This window comes from Triticum aestivum, chromosome 6B (genome assembly GCF_018294505.1).
Source record: "Triticum aestivum cultivar Chinese Spring chromosome 6B, IWGSC CS RefSeq v2.1, whole genome shotgun sequence".
Taxonomy (NCBI): domain Eukaryota; kingdom Viridiplantae; phylum Streptophyta; class Magnoliopsida; order Poales; family Poaceae; genus Triticum; species Triticum aestivum.
The window spans coordinates 674,779,037-674,785,086 of record NC_057810.1 but is presented as its reverse complement, the minus strand read 5'-3'; positions in this window follow the sequence as shown (position 1 = coordinate 674,785,086).

Below are 6,050 nucleotides of genomic sequence, written 5' to 3'. Positions count from 1 at the left end.
TCATCGAGAACTTTTAAGGGCTCATGAGAAGTTACGCTTTCAAAAGCTCAATATTAAGCAAGAGCATGAGTTCTTAAAATCAATCAATGATGATCTCCGTAAGAAAAGTTCTTCTTACATGCCTCAAGTCAAGTCAAGTAACAAGTACAGGAAAGATCCTTCCTCTGGTAGTAATAATAATAATGCCAAATCCAATATTGTTGCTTCTAGTAGTTCTCTTGATTCCACTAATGATTCTCTAAGCCAAGTTACACTTGAGCAAGAAAATAGCTTATTGAAGGGAATTATAGAGAAAGGTGTATACAAGAGCCTTGCCGGGAGTAAGCAATTCGTGGAAATTGTATGCAAGCAAGGAAGGCACCAGAAGAATCAAGGTGTTGGTTTTGAACGAAAGTTAAATGCCAATGAAGTTGAGTGGGAAGAAGATCAATACTCCAAGAAGAAGTTTGTTCCTCAACAAGAGAAGTATGATCCTACTTCCTTCAAGGGAACACAAGCACAAGATGATCTTCCACCACAAGACCACGAGAACAAAGGCAAGGACAAGCTTCAAGAGGATATTGACGCATTTGAAGAAGCACCTAAGGCCTTGGTCAAGTGGGTTCCCAAGACTACGTCAAGTTCTACTTCATCAAGTACGACTACAACTCCAAGGATTCCCATCAAGATGATGTGGATCCCGAAGAAGAAGAACTAGAGATTTCTTGAGGGTGACTCTGCCAACGTTTTTCACTCATATCATTATGGCAAGGACAAGTGCAATCAACTTCCACATCTTGCACTAGTTCAAGGAGTCACAAACCCTCTTGTTGGTAAGGCAAGGGACAAGGTAACCTAATGATTTCATGGACATCATCTTGTGTATGCATCACTCTATGTCTATGGATATTCTTGTTTGTTCCTTGTGGGACTAACCCATGTAGGTATGTTGAAAGTGCAACTCACTCCAAAGGGTTGCTCCAAATGATCTACATCAACATTGAGCATCCACATCTTCAACACCTACATGAAGTCATCATCGACAAAACCCAAGGTTAGTTCATCCCTCTAAAAGGGGATCTCACATCTAGGGGGAGCTTCACTATAAGAATTGAGTCAAAGCAACTCTAATGGTGTGAACACAACAATGCATTATGTAAAAGTGGTAACCCCACCTGAGCTTAAACGATGAGTACGACCTATGATCAAATGTTCTCATTTGACTCCTAAGTCAATATACTCATATATAGATGACCTAGTCATCGCCAATTGTTTGATAGATGCTAGAATTGGTTGTGCATGCTTTGCAATTTCATTTGCCATTCTATTGTGTGAGCATATTGGTTGCATATTTTACTCATTCGAGGACATCCACTTGTTGCTTTGATTGTTTGGGTTCTTTTTCTTTTTGTCAAGTGGATGGACAAGAATGCCTAAGAACCTTATCTAGCTATCTATGCTTTTCTCGTCTCAAACTCTATTCATGCTACATAACAGAATTTGATCAAGTCAGATTCGAACCACTCTGTGTTAGGAGCACTCGTAGTCCTCGATTCGTCATAGACTTAAAGTTCCAAAACTTCTTTGTGATTCTCGGTCTGACCAACTCCTCCATTTCGGTCCTACCGAGATCACTAAGTCGATCTAGGTTTTCAATCTCGGTGCAACCAATTTGAACTTTTCGGTCACACTGAGTTGCTATAATTGTATACAGTTATGCATGTCGGTGCCACCGAGTTGTTCCACTCGGTCACACCGACAGGGTCGGGGTATATATACTCATGGGAAAAAATTTGGAAATTTCTCCAAACCCCTTCAGCCGCGCATAGCTCGCTCTGCCTCTAGGGTCTCCGGATCGTCTCCTCGTCCCCAGCCGCCTGTTGCTGGTCTCCGCCGCCGTCAACGAAATTCACCCCCGCTGTTGTCGCCGTAGAGAGTTCATCGCCAAGTTAGGGTATGGACTCGATCATAGTGCTATCCTCGTCTGATTCCTAGCACATTGTGTTCATTATGATTCTTGCCACGATTAAACACTCCTATCCAGTCAATACAATCCTTAGAATAGATGCGATTTGAAAATTTAGGGTTAGGTTTCCGCCGAAACCATCTCGGACCCGCCGAGTTGAAAAACTCAGTCCCACCGATTTGGCTAACGCCATTGCACTAGTAACTCTCAGTCTGACCAAGAATTGCTAATCGGTGTGACCGATTTTAGAACTTTGTGAAACCCTAGTAGTCTCGGTGCCACCGAACTGTGACTCAGTCCTACCGAGTTCACCAGTTTAGGTTCCAAAACTGCTTCAGTATCACCGAGTTTGAAAATCGGTTGATCCGGAATGCTTTCTGTGGAAAACTAAAACTGATTTTTTGAATCATTCTTTTGCAAAAATCTCGCATTTTGTGATGCTCATCCATTCTATCTCATCTATAACTATTCACAGGGTCAGCAGTCAGTGATTTCAGCATGTCAGACCAAAGTGATAGTCAAAACAAGTCAGAACAGCAGATTCACATGAGTGAGGGCACTAGTCCCTCAAGCACTTCAGATGATGGCAGTAGGAGCACCCCAAGCAATCTTCCTAAAGCTGCCACCAGGACAAGGAAGAAGAGAACCTTAGCATCTGAGGATGAGGATTATATGGCAGAAGAAGATGAGGCTACTTCCAAGAAGGTAGTGCTCAAAAAGGAGTATGGGTCAGCAAAGAACACAAAGCCTAAACTCAATAGGAAGGTTCCTGCCAAGAGGACACCTATGCTGAAGGTTAGAGGATCAACACAAGTACCTAAAAAACCTGATCCCAAAGAGCCAGCTGCAAAAGGAAAGAAAAGGAAGGAAAGGGTCAAAAAGACCATGGCCAGAGTTATTGAAAAGCCTTCCATGATGGAAGAAGAAGAGGAAGAAGAGGTTGCTGCACCAGCACCCAAGGCACAAAAGCTAATGGGTGTTGCTATAAAGTCGGGGGCTGCAACATCAAAGCCCAAAGAAGCACCCAAAGCTACCCCCAAGCCCAAGATTGCACCAAAGAGGAATACCAGGAGTATTCCATCTGCTGAGAAGAACAAGGCCCCAGTGCCTGAAGTTGCTTATGAGGAAGATGATGAAGGACAAGTCCTGAGGAAGCCAAAGCCCAACATTCCAGACCACAATGATGCTCATCCTGTGGCTGAGGACATGAATATCAGGAGAGACTCAGGGTTGAGGCTATGGAGATTGACAGATCCATATGCCACCAGGAGAAGGACTGTTGTTGATTATAGTTTCCATACAAAGGAACAGCAAGACTTCTATGAGACAATCTTGTTGGCCAAGAAGCCATAGTGTGTGATATGAGGTGGGTTGACTGGACCTACATGAAGGAAAATGAGGAACACTATCCTGGAGTGCAAGACAGTTTTGTTGCTTGTGGAGTTGCAGATTTTGTTGGGCAGAAGCTCACCAACTGGAATGATGAACTCATTATGCAATTCTACTCCACAACACATTTCTATCCAGATGGGAGGATAGTTTGGATGTCTGAAGGTACGAGGTACCTGTCAACAATTGAGGAATGTGCCAATTTGATCAATGCCCCAAAGGAGAGTGAAGATGACTTGGATGTCTATGCCAAGAGGAAGATGGATCACAATTCTATGTCACATATGCACAAGGAGATCCCAAACAAAGCTCTTGAGACCTTCAAGTTTGGGTCAGTCCATTTTCTTCTGTCAGGGCTGCCAACGATCAACTGGATCCTAAGGCACACTCTTTTTCCCAAGTCAGGTGACCACAACATGATTAGAGGGCATGGTATCAACTTGCTGCACTTGTTTGATGTGCCACAAAAATTCAAGGTGATGAGCCTCATTGTTGAGACCATTAAGAGGATAGCAGCAGACCAGAAGAGAAGTTGTGGATATGCCCCATAGATTCAGGAGTTGATTAACTCAAAGATGGGCACAGGAAAATATCTATTGGATAAGGAACATTTTGCTATCTATCCAGGCTTTGAGGATAATTAAGTTGTAATGAATGAGAATGAACCATCATCAGTACAAGCTCAAGAGAAGAAGGAGAAAGCAAAGAGAGAGAAGGCTGCCAAGATGCCAACTCAAGAGGAGGCATCTGAGTACTTTTGGAAGAACAAGCAGGAGAAGCTTGGTTACTTGATATCATCAACACTGAGGATTGAGAAGGGGTTGGACACCCTAACTCAAAACCAGGAGAGCCTGGAAAGAATCATGGAACAAAAATTCTATAATCTAGATGTCAAAGTAATTGAGATTCAGTCAGTTGTGGAGCAGCTTCAGGATGACATGCAGGAAAGGAAGGGCAAGACAACCACTGATGCATTTGCCAGAGTGCCTAGAGCTCAGAGGTCAGCTGCAGTGCCTGTGACAGACACTAGAGCCACATCATCTGCACCAGCTACAGCTCCTACAGCTCCAGTGCAACTAGCTCCAGCACCAACTCCTCCAGATCCATCCACATCAACTGAAGCCTTCGTCCAAGGAGCCATCTCTACACCACCACCTGAAGGTCAAGCCTGAGAGTCGATTTAGCACTATGCATTTTCTATGAACTTTTTGGTAACTTGTTGCCAAAGGGGGAGAAAAATGTATAGATCATAGGCTTCAAGAGAGAGAGTGTTGCTTTTGTTCTCTCTTTCTTTGGTGGTTAAACTTTGTTTGCTTTTGATTGCTTGAGATACTATGCTATTACCTGTGAGACATTGATGATCATGTGTTTGATCATAAGCTACACTTATGCTTGTTAAATGATGTTATCTTACCTATCCTTTTATGATCATTCACTTTGCTTGGTGATGAGTGCATGTATTCAATGTTTATTATTTTGAGCGCTCCACCAAGATGTATGTGACATGGAAGAGTAACCCATGATCCTAATTCCTTGTGCATTTGCAGTCCAAAGCAAATTTTAAACTATGCACAAATTTAGGGGGAGCTCTTTCTTATCACATACTTCTCAAAGCGACGATGTTTTTCAATCTTATTATCATTTGTCGAAGCTTTGATCTATATGTTCTCATCAATTACCAAAAAGGGGGAGATTGAAAGTGCAACTATCCCTAGGTGGTTTTGGTAATTCATAACAACATATATCTCATTGAGCTAATGCTATTCCAAGACTATTATTTCAGGAAAGCTCAAGGAATGGCATGGCATGGATGATGAAAGTGGATCCCTCAAAATATCAAGGACAAAGGATTGGCTCAAGCTCAAAAGCTCAAGACTCTTCATTTTACATTTTAGTGATCCAAGATCACATTGAGTCTATAGGAAAAGCCAATACTATCAAGGAGGGATGAGGTGTTTCTTAATGAGCCTCTTGCTTCAAGTGCTTAGTGATATGCTCCAAATACCCTCAACTACTTTCTCACATCCTCATATGACCTAAACCCAAAGTCAAAATCGGTCACACCGATTCTTTCTATCCGGCGCCACCGAGTTCAAATGTCATAGCCACTACCACAAACCCTAGGCAAATCGGTCTCACCAATAGGGATCTCTGTCTCACCGAGATGGGATTGTAATATCTCTGTTTCCCTTCGTCACGTTTCGGTCTAACTGAAGTGAGCGATCGGTCCCACCGAGATTGGAATGTAAACTCCTTGTTTCCCTTTCGTAACATTTCGGTCTCACCGAAATGAGCGAATTGGTCCCACCGAGTTTACCTGACCAACTCTCTGGAAAGCTTATTACCAAAATCGGTGTCACCGAGTTTGTGTAATCTGTCTTACCGAGATTACGTTATGCCCTAACCCTAACCATATCAGTCCTACCGAGTTGCATGTCGGTCCCACCGAAAATCCTAACGGTCACTAGGTTTACTAAATCGGTCCGACCGAGTCTGTTGAATCGCTCCCACCGAGTTTGGTAAATTATGTGTAACAGTTAGATTTTGTGTGGAGGCTATATATACCCCTCCACGTCCTCTTAATTCATGGAGAGAGCCATCAGAACAAACCTACTCTTCCAACTTACCCTTTCTGAGAGAGAACCACCTACTCATGTGTTGAGGCCAAGATATTCCATTCCTACCATATGAATCTTGATCTCTAGCCTTCCCCAAG